This window comes from Canis lupus, chromosome 8, assembly GCF_003254725.2.
Source record: "Canis lupus dingo isolate Sandy chromosome 8, ASM325472v2, whole genome shotgun sequence".
NCBI classification, from domain to species: domain Eukaryota; kingdom Metazoa; phylum Chordata; class Mammalia; order Carnivora; family Canidae; genus Canis; species Canis lupus.
This window is the reverse complement of record NC_064250.1, coordinates 55518526-55537606: the sequence shown is the minus strand read 5'-3', so window position 1 is coordinate 55537606 and position 19081 is coordinate 55518526. Positions and strand designations below refer to the sequence as shown.

Below are 19081 nucleotides of genomic sequence, written 5' to 3'. Positions count from 1 at the left end.
TGTTTCTCCCTCTCCCTCTGTCTGCTGCTCCCCCTGTTTGTGTTCTCTCTCTCTCTGTGTGTCAAATAAACACATTCTTAACAAAAAAAAAAAAAAAAAAGAGTTTTGCCTGCTAATAATGTCGTGAAGTGTTGATCCTGAGAAAAACAGCCAGTGGATTCATCTGTGTCTTAAGATTACTCCTGGTCATAGGTAGTACATATGTACATAAAAATAAAAAAAACATTTAAAATATTTTAAAATTTGAGAATTTCCACGGCCAAGAGTATCGTAAATAAAATATACTAAATGCTTTTTAAATTCCAGTCATAAATATTGTCAGTAGAATAAGCAAAACTTTTAGCTACTATTGTTAGCAGAACTTCTGTGGGTGGGGGTGGGGGTGGGGGAAGGCACTACTACAATCCTATAGTAATACATATGTAGCTAAAGAATTTTAAATAAATCAATATTTAAAAGAAAAAAAGCCACAATTCCAATGAAAGCCCACCAAAGAAAAGGGGACAATGTAGCACATTCATTGCACCCTCTTTTTCCCATTACTGGGTTCATGGAAGAAACTAAGGTTAGCTCCTTTTCTCCCCCCATTTTCTTTCAATTCATCACAAAAAGTTTGGGTACAGACTGTTTTTTCCCCAAAATGTTGCAAATATAATATTCCTCTACATATTCTCTATATGTTGTATCTCTAATAGACCTATTCTAAATCTATACTGTTAAATGAGGCCTACTCTTCACTACCCATTTCCTGCATCCCCTTAGGTAATGGATTCAGTAAATGTAAATGTCTAAACAGAGACAGCATCCAGTGTACATTCAGCACTTTGCCTTAAGGTGATCTGATTTAAAACTCAGTTTCTAGGAAATCCTATCGCCTCTAAAAGGGAGCACATACAGAATAAAGAAAACAATTCTTTTATTCATGTCTAGTTTCCTATAAAGAGAGTTTAAACTGGGATACTTCAACAGAAGAAAATGAGAGAAGTAGGGGTAACTTAGATGAGAACAGAGCTTCTAAATAGTCCAAATTGATTTCCTGATGGCAATGTAACATGAATTTCTAGAACCAAGACATTTCAAATTTATGTTCCTAAAAGTTGAATCCAAGTTCTGCTAAAATTCTAAAATAACCTAATTATTCCTTGAGAAAGTTCTGAATTGTAAATGTCAGTTTCATAGAAGTGGGTGGAAAAATGCAAATCTATGGTTTACATGCTTGAATATTATATTTTAATGTATTCTCAAATTAATAGTATGTCTCAGAAGAGTTTATTTAAAGCCAATCTTCTTAAAAGAATTCACTCATAATTGTGTAAGCATCAACTTAAAAAATTCGGTACAGTGAATTCAGAAGTAAGAAATAATAGGGGACTAATAGCTAAAATGGTTGCTGTTACATATCTTTTAACAAGATATTTTACATTGAAGATGCCAATGTAATTGCAGGAAAAAATATCAGCTTTCCCAGCCTATTATTGTATATAAACTTCATTGCCTATGGCCTATGGCTGCTAATTATTGAATCATGAAATAGAGAAATCAAACTGGGGAGTCAGTGGTTCTGAACACATCAATTTTCCTTTGTCTTTCTCTTCCTTCATTAGCTAAGAATTTTTCATGTTGTTGCTTGAATTATCTAAGTATTTTCTTAAAGTTCCACTTCACTTTGAGAATATCATACTGACAACTAAATGGCAGTTTAGGAAAGGAAAAAATAATGCAGGAAAAATTACAATAGATACAAGATTTTTTTGTAAGATTTTATTTGTTTATTCATTAGGGACACGGAGAGGCAGAGACAAAGACAGAGGGGGAAGCAGGCTCCATGCAGGGAGCCTGATTTGGGACTCTATCTCGGGTCCAGGATCACGCCCTGAACTGAAGGCAGCCACTCAACCTCTGAGCCACCCAGCATCTCCAGTAGCTTCAATATATAAATAGGGAGAGAGATGATAGATCAATAGACACAGAGATAGATATCACTATATATACCTTTGAAAAATACAATGTATTTATACCACTGTAAAATACAGTATATTTGAAGGAATGTTATAATTTATTATCTTCTTTCCTTTGATACTGTCATTTCTATCTCATTAACCCAAACTGATTTTACTATAGTTGTAATCACTCTGAGACCTGAATAATAATTTTCAGAAACCAATGGACCTTGGATATATATCTTCATTATTTGTGACTAAATAGCATATTGATATTCCCACATCTTCTATAGATTTGCTCTTGTTAGCAATTGTTGCAGACACCTTGCAATCAATGCAAATAAAACCATCATTATTTCAAATAAAACTCTGGTTTTATAATTTTTAATCTGTGTCATTTCTACAGGGCCACATGTACGCACAAATAAACATACATTTACATATAAATGAATAAAGGGACAATTATATATACCTACACATACATTAACTTAAATATTTATTTGTGTACTGAAAAAATAACTAAACATTGGGGTGCATTATCTTTTCAAATTAGTGTTTTCATTCTCTTTGATTATGTGAAATTTCTATTTTTAATTTTTTGAGGAACCTCTACACTGTTTTCCATTGTGATATTATAAAGAACAGGATCTTGCCATTGTGACAACATGAATGCATCTGGAAGGTATCATGTTACAGGAACTGTCAGACAAAGACAAATATCATATAATTTCTCTAGTATGCAAAACCTAAAAACACAAAACAAATGAACCAACAAAAACAGAAATAGATTCACAAATACAGAGAACAAACTGGTGGTTACCAGAGGGAAGGTGGGTGGGAGAATGGATGAAAGAGATGAAGGGAATTAAGAGGTCCAAACTTCCAGTTATACCATAAATTTAATAGCTACAAAAAGTTCAGAATAGGGAATACAGTCAATAATATTGTAATTACGTTGTGTGGTGACAGAAAGTTACTACAATTACAGTGAGCATTGCATGTGTAGAATTGTTGATTCATTGTGTTGCAAATATGAAACTTCTATAACACTGTCAACTATACATCAATAAAAAATTTAAAAAGGAAAAAATAAATTAAAAAATAAAAAATAAAAGTAGACAACTAACACTTATATGGCCTTATATATAAGAGTTAAACATTTTAAAGCAATCAAATGAGGTGGCAAGGAAAAAAGGGACAACCGCTGTTATATATAGCAATAATCCAATTTCAGTTAATAATAATTTATCAAGAAAATAATTAATCAATTAATAGTATCAACACAATATATAATGTATTTTTAGCGAACTCATTATGTAGTCAGCCATGCATTCCATTAGCTTTCTAAGAATCAATCCTTTAGATGTTAAAAATATAGCTATTTAGTTGAAAAATAATTGGCCAGATTGAGATTATTGAATACATTCAAAAAATTTCCTTGCATTATGGAATAAATAAACAGTTTATAGACAAAGACCTCCCATCCATACAGATGATATACTTCTTTTTTTTTTCAGATGGTATACTTCTTGAAGCAAAATTAGTTTCTTTTTAAAAATTCAGGAAACTATATTATTTTTATTAACATATATTTCCATTATTATTTACTAACATCAACATAAATCTAACTGATTTGTCATTACTCTTGATGTGTTATAGGAGCCATCAGTCTATGTCTTGGGGTCTATGGTAATGTCACACTTTAAGTGAATTGCCTTTTGTCCTTTCAAATTTAATATGTACGATGTAATATGTATTTTCTATATCACTTTTCCCAGTGAAGTGATGATCAAAATTTTTTTTTTTAATTTTATTTTATTAAGCAATCTCTACACTCAACCTGGAGCTCAAACTTACAACCCCAAGACCAAGAGTTGCATGCTCTACTAAGTCAGTCAGGCACCCCAACAATCAAATTTCATGGTAAATACTGCAAAACATATAGATTGCACGTGGCCTTCTATCTTCTGTTCATATAAACAGATGAGCTGATACTGTCTTCCCTAGTTACTGTTCCCATTCTTGTTGAAACACCGTTTAATTGTGCATAAAATGCCATAAATGCACTCCAGAAAATAAATATCTTCAAGAAAAATGAAAAATACTTTAATAGAATATATAATATATATTATAAGGATATATATATATATATGTATATATATCTCAACAGAATTGTACACAATTCCTACTTCGATTGTGAGGATTTGTAATAGGTGTCCATATTGAAAATATTTTAAAGCCAGTTAATATTTATCAGCATTAAAAGTCCCTCTCCTTCAATGATTAACAAACATTTGTTAAATGAATATATGAATACATGTTAAGAAATTCACAAGAATATTCCTTATTAGATTTTAAGCCCAATGGAACAAGAAATATTTCTCTTGTTCACTCATTGAATAACACAATGTCAGCACTTGGTAGGATTTAGAGAATAAATACATTAATGAATAAATTAGGTTCAGCATTTTTAACCTATTATTATTATTTTTAAAGATTTTATGTATTTATTAATGAGAGACACATGGAGAGAGGCAGAGACATGGGCAGAGGGAGAAGCAGGCTCCCTATGGGGAACCCAATGCAGGACTGGATCCCTGGACTCCAGGATTGCTACCTGAACCAAAGGCAGACACTCAACCACTGAGCCACACAGGCACCCTTAATATGCCTATTATTGAATATGTCTGCAAATTAATGAGACTACTTAAAAAGACAGCAAAGAAGCTATGCACCTAATATTCAAGTAGCAATATCTCCAATACTCATACAGTTTCCTAAAAGAAATACTGACATATAATTGATGCTCAATAAATGTTGAATCTAATCATTCCCCTCACCAGATATGCATTTGTTTCACTGGTAAAGCTATTTTTTCTTTCATAATATTTTGTCTCTTTTCTTTGGAATAATTTGATTTCTTTATGTGATTTTTACAAAATACAAAAATTTTATTAATGTTAGACATCTATCTATTTTTCCATCTGTATCTATCTATCTATCTATCTATCTATCTATCATCTCTAAAATGTCATTATAAGTTCTTGTCTGGAAAATACTTTATTGCATCTTCATGGTATATATTACAATCTGGCAAAATCACTGAGGTAAGTAGACCAGACTTAATATAATTCATTGAGATTTACTGTATTTTTAAAAAATTTAGTCACATGAAATACTATAATTCTAATATTCATACAGTTTGAGAAGTAGAATTGCCTACATTTCACATTGGAATAATAGCATTAACTGAGACAAAATTTTAGGGAAGGATAAATATAAACAGAAAAAAGAAATGTGAAAAGCAGCCTTTTAAAAATATGTGTACATCCCTGATGGCAAGTGATGCAGAACATTTTCTCATATGCATGTTGGCCATGTCTATGTCTTCCTCTGTGAGATTTCTGTTCATGTCTTTTGCCCATTTCATGATTGGATTGTTTGTTTCTTTGGTGTTGAGTTTAATAAGTTCTTTATAGATCTTGGAAACTAGCCCTTTATCTGATAGGTCATTTGCAAATATCTTCTCCCATTCTGTAGGTTGTCTTTGAGTTTTGTTGACTGTATCCTTTGCTGTGCAAAAGCTTCTTATCTTGATGAAGTCCCAATAGTTCATTTTTGCTTTTGTTTCTTTTGCCTTTGTGGATGTATCTTGCAAGAAGTTACTATGGCCGAGTTCAAAAAGGGTGTTGCCTGTGTTCTTCTCTAGGATTTTGATGGAATCTTGTCTCACATTTAGATCTTTCATCCATTTTGAGTTTATCTTGGTGTATGGTGAAAGAGAGTGGTCTAGTTTCATTCTTCTGCATGTGGATGTCCAATTTTCCCAGCACCATTTATTGAAGAGACTGTCTTTCTTCCAATGGATAGTCTTTCCTCCTTTATCGAATATTAGTTGACCATAAAGTTCAGGGTCCACTTCTGGATTCTCTATTCTGTTCCACTGATCTATGTGTCTGTTTTTGTGCCAGTACCACACTGTCTTGATGACCACAGCTTTGTATACAACCTGAAATCTGGCATTGTGATGCCCCCAGATATGGTTTTCTTTTTTAAAATTCCCCTGGCTATTCGGGGTCTTTTCTGATTCCACACAAATCAAAACTACAATGAGATACCACCTCACACCAGTGAGAATGGGGAAAATTAACAAGGCAGGAAACAACAAATGTTGGAGAGGATGCGGAGAAAAGGGAACCCTCTTACACTGTTGGTGGGAATGTGAACTGGTGCAGCCACTCTGGAAAACTGTATGGAGGTTCCTCAAACAGTTAAAAATATACCTGCCCTACGACCCAGCAATTGTACTGCTGGGGATTTACCCCAAAGATACAAATGCAATGAAACGCCGGGACACCTGCACCCCGATGTTTATAGCAGCAATGGCCACGATAGCCAAACTGTGGAAGGAGCCTCGGTGTCCAACGAAAGATGAATGGATAAAGAAGATGTGGTTTATGTATACAATGGAATATTACTCAGCCGTTAGAAATGACAAATACCCACCATTTGCTTCAACGTGGATGGAACTGGAGGGTATTATGCTGAGTGAAGTAAGTCAGTCGGAGAAGGACAAACATTATATGTTCTCATTCATTTGGGGAATATAAATAATAGTGAAAGGGAAAATAAGGGAAGGGAGAAGAAATGTGTGGGAAATATCAGAAAGGGAGACAGAACGTAAAGACTGCTAACTCTGGGAAATGAACTAGGGGTGGTAGAAGGGGAGGAGGGCGGGGGGTGGGAGTGAATGGGTGACGGGCACTGGGTGTTATTCTGTATGATAGTAAATTGAACACCAATAAAAAATAAATTAAAAAAAAATAAAAATAAAAATAAAAAATAAAAATATGTGTACAGGTGTGTACACACAATTGTGCCCACTCTTCTGTATTTCAGAAAATTGCTTCTGAGGTCTCACATAGATAAGTAAACCAATTACATATGCCATGATCTATGTGTAGGCAGATTTTACATTCATAATGAAAATCTCACTATACAAATTTGAAAAAACAAATGTAATGTTATTACATTTGGAAGTATTTAACTGATATTATATAAAATTATTAGAAAGTGTTGGCTATTCAAGAGGAAAAGCCACTGGTACTCAAAATACTAATGACTAGTTGATTCAACATCTGAGCAATATTTATGCTCTATCTTTCCAAATTAAAGAAAAGTGACAGAGAAAAATAGAGTGATATTTACAAATCCTTAAAAAAGGTCATCCTTACGAGATTTGTTAGTTATATTCTTGTGATTTATTACAACAATATAAAGTAAGCTTTAAAAATTTCAAAATTGTGAAGCTTCTTTCAAATTATGGTAAGTATCCCCTTTCCTGCTCATCATCTAACTTTGTCTCTTGGTAATATCAAGTGGGTTGAAGTTTGCTTTATTTTTCACCAAGTGTTCTTCTGAGGTTGATTTTTTAAATAACTGTTTAATCCTCATGGTAGGACACTAAGGATATGTCTTCACTCAAAAGAAAAAGAAAATTTGACTCAGAGGATCCTGATTTTCCATTTATTTTATCTACTGAATATAATCATTTAACATGTAATTAAATCAAATGTAGTCATTGAAAAAGTGACTAAACATAATGTCTACATAAATCAAGGACACTTTGCCAGATACATAGCCTCATTTGGGGCACAAGGACCTTGAGTAAAATGTTCAAGTCTGAGAGAAAAAATAAGGAAAATTAACCATGAGCTAATCCATTAAACAACATGATTTCAGGGATAAATTACAGGAGTTGACTAAGAATCCATTAAAATATATTTGCCAGAATCAGATTACATGTTGGATAGATTTATTTATAGACTATTTATTCAAAGTGTACTAAAAATTAGAAATGCAAAATGCCGGTAAACTTAGTTTGTACCATTGATACGACATCGCAAAGAAATTGCTAGTAATTCTCCAGGCAGGAACACATGAGGATGGTCTCTTGTCCTACTTTTATGACATATATGCCTAGATGAGCTCTTCGTCATTCTTCCCTTAATGGATTTTATGACTTTAGCTTTAAAGAATCCCCTTATAGTTTGCTAGCAGCATAATTACTCCTTTACTAATCTTCCTCTGTCATGTTTGCATATCTTTATTAAGTAAAGTTTCCATTCTTTTAAAGCTTTTTTTTTTTTTTTTTTGACCAAAAGTTTTACTATTGAAACTTTGCTTTACCTATAGGTAACGAATTTTCTTTAAAAGTGAAGTCATGGGCAACCTGGGTGGCTCAGCAGTTTAACTCTACCTTCAGCCAAGGGTATGATCCTGGAGACTCAGGATCGAGTCCCACATCCAGCTCCCTGCATGGAGCCTGCTTCTCCCTCTGCCTGTGTCTCTGACTCTTTCTTTCTCTTTCTCTCTCTCTCTGTCTCTCATAAATAAATAAAATCTTCAAAAAGTAAAAAATAAATAAAATAAAATAAAAGTGAAGTCCCACATGATATCTTTTCTCTGACATCTGCAATCTACTGTAAGTTGTGTTATGAATCTATGGCAATTTGGCGATTTTTAATGTTCTTTTTCCTCTCTTGCTGAATTTATTTTCTTTCAATTGTGGACATCTACAAATTTTCATTATTCCACAGCCTATTCTATTCCTGACATTAATTCTAGATATAATGGGTGCAGCTATTTATTTCCTTTTAGAAGATTAATGATTTTGGCAGAAATAACACATCAGGACAATGGTACTGGAAACACCAAAATCTCGATTTCCATACTTTAACAAATACAAAGGACATCATTTTTACTCATTCAATGTTCATAGTGAGCCTGTGTGATATATACAATTATTCTCCAGTTTTCAAATGAGACACTGAGGCTTAGCTTTCATGAATTTCTCACAATAACACAGCTAGAAAGTTGAAGAGGTGGGGTTTGATCCCAGGAAGCCAGAGCTCATGTTCTTAAGCACTGTGCAATGCCTGCCCTCTCAGTTAAAAAATTAATTCACTTCAAAAGGAACTTTCATTAAGCAAATTTATCATTCATAAATATCTGCTTATAATGTTGCAACATTATTTTATAAGAAATATTTGCGGGGATCCCTGGGTGGCGCAGCGGTTTGGCGCCTGCCTTTGGCCCAGGGCGCGATCCTGGAGACCCGGGATCGAATCCCACATCAGGCTCCCGGTGCATGGAGCCTGCTTCTCCCTCTGCCTGTGTCTCTGCCTCTCTCTCTCTCTCTGTGACTATCATAAATAAATAAAAAAAATAAAATAAAATAAAATAAAATAAATAATAAATAAAAATAAAAAAAAGAAATATTTGCCAACAACCATATATGCAGAAATGATTTCTTTAAATCGTAGGCATTTTCAAGGACATGTAAAAAACAAAACTACCACAAGCTTAGAGGCTCAAACCAACCACAGTTATTTTTCACATTTTCCATGAGTCAGGAGTTCAGGTACAATTTACGTCAAAATCCTCACAAAGCTGCAGTCAAGGTGTTAGCTGGGCTCCATACTCACCTAGAGGCTCAGTTGGGAAAGCCTGCTTCCTAGTTCCCTCAAGTTGTCAGCAAAATTTATCCCCTCGCAATTATGGGACTAGAGTCTCCACATTTTTGCTAGCTGCTAGCTCTTCTCTGCTGCCTCTGTTCCTTGCCGCATGTCCCTCTCCATAGACAGCTCACAACATGACTGCTTGCTCCTCTGAGACCAGCAGAAGAGAGTCTCTATGCTAAGAGTCTTACAGAATCCAAAATAATAACAGGGGTGACATTCCATCACCTTTGCCACATATTCTGTTGCTTGGAAGCAACTTCCTGGCCACATTCCCAAGTAAAGAGATTACACAAGTTCCTAGACACCAGGGAGTCAAAAGTCATTGTGGGAGTCCTCTCAGGGTCTATACACCACATCATTACAGTCCTCTTAAATATTAATACCAAATCTACCCATGGTTTAAATTAGGGTGAAGAATTTTTGGGATAGTCACCCCATTCCATGATACCTTTTGAATTTGAGTGACTAGCTGCAAACATTCTGGCCTTCGTCAGAGAGGGTAACAGTATAACTTTTGAATATTAGTGTGTATTAAGTAAAGGATTGATCAGATTAGATTTCCCTAAATCTTGCTCCTCTAAGTCTCAAGCTCCCGTCCCCCAGTTCATCCAATGAGGAGGACATTTCCTCCTGAAGTTCTGTTCCTCTGTTAGTCTTCGGAGTGGCAGAGCTAAAGGGAATAACAATTACAGTCACTTCTTGGAGTGTTGGAAACAAAGAGCTGTAAGTGGAATATAGTTCAGCTTTGATTACTTTATTGATGGTTGCTCAGTGATCGACCTACACATAATTGATCTGGGGAGCCCCACAGTACTCAGCCTTTGCATCCAATTGAGATTTTAGTGAACAACATCTAGTGTATTGAGTGTGACTTGATGGAAAAAAGAAAAGATCCTTCTTGAAATTGCCCCCTATCAAATATGAACCAGTTCACAATGCAACTTACATTATTTTTCATGCCATCCACTTTTAACCATGCCACTATCCACAGGGCTCTGACTGTTTTAGATTTAACTTCCAGATACATAATTTTTCAATTTATAACAGTTTAAGAAGCTCTTACAAGTTGAGGATGAAGAGAGTTTATAAAAGTATTAGCTATTGAGGGGCGCCTGGGTGGTTCAGTGGTTGAATGTCTGCCTTCAGCTCAGGGTGTGATCCCGGAGTCCTGGGACACAGAGTACCATATCGGGCTCTCCTCGAGGAGCCTGCTTCTCCCTCTGCCTATGTCTCTGGCTCTCTCTGCATCTCTCATGAATAAATAAATAAAATCTTTCTTAAAAAGTATTAGCTATTGAGATACTGCCAATTAAAAATATTGTCACAAAATATAGATCATGTGGAAGTGTACACACAACAAAGAGAATAAAAAATTCTGCATTTAAATAAGTTATATTTCTTTGAAAAGGAAACGAGTGCAGGTACATAAGAGTATGGAATTCAGGGCAGTTAAAAAATACTAATGTGCTTGTACTATGCTCATACATTTAATGCTTAATATATTATTAACGACAGCTCCAGGCAAAAGTTTTACTCTAAAGACTGGAAAGGCTATTTTGTGCACCAAAATACCCAGTGAATAAGTTGGCTTTGTGCACTCATATGCTCAATCTCAGATTGGCACAACATTTTTAAAAACATGATACTACTTCAGGTGTGTGGTAAAGATCTAAAATTGGTCTTCAATGTGGTTGGTCTTCAGTCTGTGGTCCCAGTGGTATTCTTGATGGCAAAGGAGAAAAAGAGCAGATCTATGTGCTCTGTGTTTCACAAAGGGTTCACTCATCTCATTAGATCTGCAAAATAAGTCTAGAGAGCTATTTATTTGCTTTCTATTTCAAAAACAGGGGAAAATAACTGGAGGCAGTCAAAATTTGAAAATATAACTCAGGGTTCATAATTCTTGCCACGATATGTATTTTCAGAAAAAAAAATACAAATTACAGTGGTTATCACCCAATAGATTTCAAATATCATCTCTCAGTAGTATGTCAGAGCATGTGGCACAATAAGGATGCTTGACATATTGGAATCCTACACAGTTGAATTAAAATCGTAGTTTCACAATTTATTTGGCAAATTAATACTGTTACTTGACATCTCTGTATCTTAAATGCCTCCTCTGCCAAGTGACTAATAGAATATCTATAACACAACATTGATGCATTTAATGAGACAGATTATATTTACATAATTCATATGATTAGTCCAATTGTGATTGAAAGATACACTTCTACAATGGTGTGCTTCTATTAGAGCACCATTTAAGCCAGATTTATATGAGTTCAGTAACTAGAAGTTTTCCCCTACAAAAATATTGCCCTTAGCTGGAACAATATTTATACTTTTTGATAGATTTAGTCTCAGTAAGATCTAACATGATGTTCCACTTCTGGAGATTTAGAGAATGACACCTGTTTCTGTGATGCATGTCTTCTTTATTCTGAAGATCAGCAGCCCCTTATTTGGGGAGTAAGAGGCTCAAACTGCGGAAACTGAGTCCTTCCTTTAGATGGAAGTAAAGAAATAACATCTTTTCTATGGTATCAAGAAAAAGGAATTTGTGAATATTGGTACTCTTGGTGATTACTGGTTCAGTCTTGTGAAGAAAATGGCCAAGGATAAAAATGGGTAGGGCAGCAGGAAATAATAGCTCCTCACAATGTCAATATTATAATCTCCTAAACCTGTGAATACATTACCTGGTATACCAAAGAATTACAGTATAATTAATGTAAGGCTCTTCATATAGTGAGATTACTCTGGGGTTGTTTTTTTTTTTTTTTTTCAAGATTCTATTTATTTATTTATGAGAGAGAGAGAGAGAGAGAGAGAGAGAGGCAGAGACACAGGCAGAGGGAGAAGCAGGCTTCCTGCAGGGACCCCGATGTGGGACTCAATCCCAGGACACCGGGATCATGCCCTGAGGTGAAGGCAAATGCTCAACCACTGAGCCACCAGGCATCCCACTCTGGGTTGTTCTGTAGACCCCTCCCCAAAGTCCTTAAAAGAAAGTGGTAGGAGACTGAGAGTCAGAAAGAGAGGCTTAAATATACTCCCAGGCTGGCTTTGAATATGGAGAAAGGGGCCCTAAGTCAAGGAATAGAGATGGCTCATACAACCTATAAAAGGCAAGGGATGGATTCTCCTTCAAAGCCTCTAGAAAGTTCTATTGTTTTCTTGAAATTACTTAAGTGGAACTGCAGATAGGCTCTATTCAAGAAAGTAGCTCTGTTACCTCAATCAAAAAGTGGACATTCAGTAAACATTTGTGAAAATTAATAGTAGACATTGTAGAAATATAAACACTGGATATCTTAGAAGTATCAGTAAACAATTATCACTTATCCTGAGGCTGATGAAGGGGAGGCCTATAAATCTCCCAACACTTTCTGCTGTCCACAGTTACTGCCCTGGACTTGAGAGGCAAAAGAAATTATCAAAAGAAGCAAAAGATAAAAGAAAAAAATATATTGTTCTTGTCTCTCAGGACCACATCGCATATTAATTGGATAGTGTACAAAAGAAAACTCACTATTTTATTCTACTTCCAGATCTAAAGTATGTAATCTAACTTGAATCCCATAAAACAAAAAAGTATATATGTAAATACATAAACGTATAAGAACACACCTCATGCATGTGTGTGTGTATATATATAAGTATATATATTTAAGATATACATATACACATATATTTTGATATTTTATTAAAATAGCAACCTTCTGGGGTACCTGGATCGCTCAGTCAGTTAAGCATCTGCTTTCAGTTGGAGTTTTGATCCTGAGGTCCTGGGATCCAGGCCTATGACAGGTTCCCTGCTCAATGGGGAGTCTGCTTTCCTTCTATCTCTCCCTTTGCCACTCCCCTTGGCTTATTCTCTCTCTCTCCAATAAATAAATAAAATCTTTAAAAAAATAGCAACCTACTCTTATTTTGAGTAGTGTTAAATCTTAAACATCTATATAAATGTTAGAAAAATCACTGAAATGTAATAATAAACACTATATTTTAATACAGTACTCAACTATAAAATATTTGAATCAATTTCAATTTTACATACTAGCTTTGTGACTTTGAGCAAGAAATAAACTCTCATCAAATCTCATTTTTAAAAATGTACTCAATATATTTTATAGACATCGACCTTGAGATGAGAACTATTATATATTGATGAGATATAATAAATGTACCATAAATGTTAAAAAATAAAGAAAAAAAGAGAAAGGAAGAAAAGAAAGAATAATAGATCCCTACACTTAATAAATCACTAATTTCAGAAAAAGTTGTATACCTCTGTAATAATAATATGATGTATCAAATATTTTTTTTAAAAAAATCCATCAACACAGTGCTATGAAAAGTAGATGAAAGATCAAATGGGTCTATAATAGTAAGTACATACTCAAGAGAAGAATGACACACCAGTTCATTTTTAAGATTTGTAATTCACCTGACACAGAATAGAAGAAGCAGCAATTAAAGAATAAAAAAAATATGTAGGGACACCTCCATGGCACCGTCAGTGAGGTGTCCAACTCTTGGTTTGGACTCAGGTAATGATCTCAGGATCCTGAGATCCAGCCCCACCCGGGGCAGGGAGTCTACTTATGACTCTCCCTCCCTCTACTCCTGCCCCCTGCACACTCTCTGTCTGAAATAAATAAATCAATCTTTAAAAAAAAAGCAAAAAAAAAAAAAAAAGTAAATGTTTATTAAATATCATCATATATTTATGAGCATAGAGACAGGACACAAGATGGACAGTAACAGGAAAAAAAGGGTGATTCCTTGTTTTTGGAATTAAAGTAAAAATAGTACCAACATTCCAGGTTTGTTAAAGAGTAAAATTAAATAGATGTTATCTTGGTTCATTGATTATATCTACCCTGGCAGATGTGAAGTGGTATCTCATAGTGACTTTGATTTACGTTTCCCTAATGGTTAATGATTTTTAAATACCTTTTCATGCACTTATTGATCATTCATATATTTCTTTGGAAAAATAGCTATTCAAATACTTTGCTCGTTTTTAAATTGGATTGTTTTGTATTTCTATGGTTGAATTCTAAGGGTTCTTTATATATCCCGGATCCTAGATGCTTATCAGACATAAGATTTTAGTCGTTTTGTTTTGTTTTTTTTGTTTTGTTTTGTTTTTATTCTCTAGTTTTCTTTTCACTTTCCTGATAGTATCTTTGGACACACACAAAAAAAATTGTACTATGATAAAGTTGAATTTATACATTTCTTTCTATTTTCCTTATATTTTTGGTATCATATCTAAAAATCTATTGTCTATCCTAAAGTCACAGATGACTTATCTTATATTTTCTTCCATGAGTTTTATAGTTTTAACTGCTTCATTTAGCCCTCATCCATATTGAGTTAATTTGTATCCACTATGTGAAATAGGGACCCAAGGTTAATCTTTACATGTAGATTTCTAATAATCCTTTATTTGTAGCAAATCAACGATGAAAAGACTTTTCTTTCCCTGTGGAATGTTCTTGGCACACTTTTCTAAAATCAAATGTCCACAGATACATGTGTCTATTTCTAGGTTCCCGATTTAATTGTATTGTTCTGTATGTGCATATTATGGCAATACCACATGTCTCAATAACCATGGTTTTGTGGTAAACTTTGAAATAGGGTATTTTAAGTTCTCTATATTTGTTTTTTTTTTTTTTTCAAGATTGTTTCAACTATCCTGGGAAACTTACTAATCCATATGAATTTTAAAATCAGCTTATATATTTTTTCTACAAAAGTCATTACAATTTTGATAGAAATTATGTTGAATATATATATCAATTTGGACAATATATCCATATATTGTGTATTAAATCTTCCAATCCCAAAACACAGATGTCTTTCTATTTATTTTGATCTTCTTTAGCTCAACAATATTCTGTATATTTTATAGTACGCATCTTACACTTAGGATAAATTGATTCCTAAGTATTTTTATTATCTTTGATAATATGCTGAATGAAATTATTTTCTTAATTCTATATTTAGCTGTTCATTATGACTGTATAGCCACAGAGGAGGAGGGTTTTCAGTTTTTAATCATTAAATATGATGTTGCCAGTGGGTTAACCATTAGTGCCCTTTATCATGTAGCAGAATTTAACCTCTATTTTAAATTTGCTGAGTGTTTTTATCATGATAGGATGTTGTTTTTTTTTAAAGATTTTATTTATTTATTCATGAGACACACAGAAAGAGAGGGGCAGAGACATAGGCAGACGGAGAAGCAGGCTCCATGCAGGGAACCCAATGCAGGACTCAATCTTGGAACTCCAGGATCACGCCCTGAGCCTAAGGCAGACACTCAACCACTGAACCACCCAGGTGTCCTGAATGTTTATGTTTTTCAAATGAGTTTTATGCATCTATTGAAATGGTCAAGTGTCTTTCTTTTTGTTCTTTATTTTAACATAGCTCGTTACATTATAGACTATCTATTAATTTTTATATATTGTCCCAGCCTTATATTTCTGAAATACATCCCATTTGGGCATGGTATACAATCCTTTTTATATGCGGTTGGATTTAATTTGCTAGTATTTGGTCAAAAAGTTTTGCACTTATATTCATAAGTTATATTGTTCTGCAGCTTCTTTTCATATAATATCATTATTGAGTTTTGGTATCATGGTTATACTGGTCTCATGAGATGAGTTAGGAATTATTCTCTTCCATTTTTTAAAAGAGTTTGTAAAGGATTGGTGCAAATTCTTCTTTAAATGTTAATAGAATTCACAAGTGAAGCCTCTCCTGAGCTTTTGGTGATGATGGTGGTGGGAGGGGTGTTCTGATGTTTATAAATCACTAATGCAGTTTCTTTACTTGTTATGAATCTATCCAGATTTTCTATTTCTTTTTAACTCATTGGTAGTCAGTGTCTTTCTAGGAGTTTGCTCATTTTAAGAAGGTATTTCATTTGTTGTCCTATAAGTGTTCATGGTACACACCTAAAGTCCTTTTGTTGTTTTAATTTTTGTGTGGTGGATATTGATGCTGTCGCTTGCATTTTTAATTTTCATAGTTTGAATCTTCTCTATTTTTTCTTGGTCAGTCTAAATAAAATTGGCCAATTTTGTGGATATTTACAAAGAACTAACTTTTGACCAATGTATTGCTATCCTTTACTGTCAGTTGACTTGGCTTTTAGTTTGCTGCTCCTTCTCCTGTACTCAAGTCTACTGTTGATTGCTATAGTGATTTTTTTAATTTTAATTATTGTGTGTCTTATATTTTAGTTGTTTAGACATGGCTGCATTTAGCTCTTTAAACATACTTTTTTAAATAGCTGACTAAAGTCTTTGTCTAGCTATTCCACCATGACTTCCTCAGGGCAAGTTTCTATTTATTCTTCCCTATCCCCTCAGGGTTTGTTTTTGTGACTGCTTATTGTAGTTGTTCTTTTTAGTAACTTTTAGGACTAATTCAAGAAACTATGTGTTCCTTGTCATGCATGGCCACTGAGGTTTCTGCATGGTTAGCTTAGGGATCAGCTAATAATTAAACAGAGATTTCCTTAAATATCTGAAATCCGTAAGCCTCTCCATCTTTGTGAGATGTGCATGCTATGGCACATTTTCAATGCTCAGTAAGGCCATTTACCACACTTCCTTGGCTTTTTAATTCCTGCCATGCAGAGTTTCAAGATCATTTGAAAGTGAATGGTTAGGGCTTTTTCAGGTATTCCTTAAGCATATACACAGCTCCACAAATATACATGGCATTTTAAGCTCCCAGATACATGTCAGAGTTTTTCAAAGGTTCTATGATGATTGCTATGGATTGAATTGTGTTCCAAAAAAACTCATATGTTAAAGTCCTAAACCCCTGTGTGAGTATGTCTGGAGAGAGGGTCTTTGGGAGGTAATTAAGATTAAATGAGGTCAGAAATGTAGGACTCTAATTTGATAGGACTTTGACCTTGTAAGCGGAAGAGAAAGAAAAATTTCTATATCTCTCCCTCCTATGTGAGGACACAATAGGTTACCTTCTGCAAGCCAGGAAGAGAGGCTCTCACCAGAAACCAGCACCCAGATCTCAGTCTTCAAGTCTCTAGAACTGTAAGAAATAAACTTCTGTTATTTAACCACATCCAGTCTATAGTATTTTGTTATGGCAACATCTTATTCTTCATCTTTTTCTTTTATGCTTTTGAGCAATTGGGCCAATTTCTAGCCTTTATCTGTGCATTTGTAACATTAAAACACTCCCCCACAAATATCTTCAACAAATGCACCCCAGAAGAAGATTTTATTTAGTACTGCATGAGTTTGAGTGAAGTCTAATAAAAAGTTGTTTAAGTGGGATATTTCCACACAAGTCAAATATGCCCTTTTTTTTTTTTTTTTTTTTTTTTCAGAATAAGAATTTTTGAGAAAGCTGAAGCTCCATTCTGTTCCTTTGGAACCAGGAATGTTGATTACTACTTTGCAAGTCCATTCCTGGACTGGAGAGCAGGGAACAGAACTAGAGCAAGTTAAAAATACCATAAATCTCAGTGTTAATATCAATATTCAGGAATTTTTTTTAAATGTTGCTGTAATTTCTTATTAATTTTCAGAGTTCTGAAAAAGTTAATTCTGACAATTTTGGACTTTTTTCATTATTTTTTTACAGGGTCAAATTCTTAGAGGTCCTTACACCATCACTTTTGCTTATAAAATTCTATTATTTCATTTTTAACATGCTCTCAATATATTAAAATCTATAATTCTAGCTTCTTCATTATAACTGGAAATCTAACAATACTATGCCCATATGATCAAAAGTTCAAGGAAAACATGGCAATTAGCTGGGCCCTGCTTTTCCTGACTATGTTATCCCCTCTATTGCCTGTTAACCATGTCTCTCCTGCCCCCTTTTTGCTATTCAAATGGTCCCTGCAGGATTTGAACAATCACCTATGGTAAATTATTACTGTACTATACTATGTGATGTTAAAATAAACTCAATTTTCTAGAAAAAATTAAATTTCTCAATGCACAGCTGTGTTGAGGGGCCCATAGTTGGTGTTGTAAATTAAAAACATGCAATTATGACCTACTGAATAAGGAGGTACAAGCCACCTACCTGGACTCAGCAGGTAGTTCCTTCAGCATACAAGAGCCCTCTGGGGAAGTGAAAGCTCAGAGTCATTTTGATTGAAAGTTCTGTGTCAGTACACTCACATAAAAGAAGTGAAGCCACAAGATGTATTACTTACAGATCCTAGAAATAGACTGGGGGTGGAGAAGGGGTGCAATGAGGTGGAGGAAGGACAGCCCTCTGTCCCAGATCACAGTGAGCAGGAGAGAGAGCAGGATAGCAAATACCTATTAAAAGGTGGTTGTGGCGGAGGTCAGTAACTTTTTGCAGGCTCAACACTAAGTGGTTATTTTAAAAAGTGCCCTGGGGAAAGCAAAGTGGGAATTTATGACAGGAATCCTAAACTCAGGGCCTTATCTAAAAGTCCAGACTCTGGGTGTGAGCAGAGTTCTCATGCTGTAAAATACCTAGGCAGCAACTCAAACTAGTGGTTTTCTCATCAGAAAGGAATTCTCCCTTTCAAATATTATAGGGAATGTGAAAACATATTTAGCTATGTAT

General features: G+C 34.4%; 1 long non-coding RNA gene across 1 annotated transcript; it reads right to left on the bottom strand.

Moving 5' to 3' along the window:
• Positions 1 to 1762: 1762 nt before the first annotated feature.
• On the bottom strand, positions 1763 to 18698 carry LOC112657764 (uncharacterized). Its single transcript, XR_003135278.2, has 3 exons — positions 18566 to 18698; positions 17484 to 17554; positions 1763 to 1924 (listed from the first exon to the last, which is right to left on the bottom strand). It is a non-coding gene; the product is annotated as an uncharacterized LOC112657764 (long non-coding RNA).
• Positions 18699 to 19081: the final 383 nt, after the last annotated feature.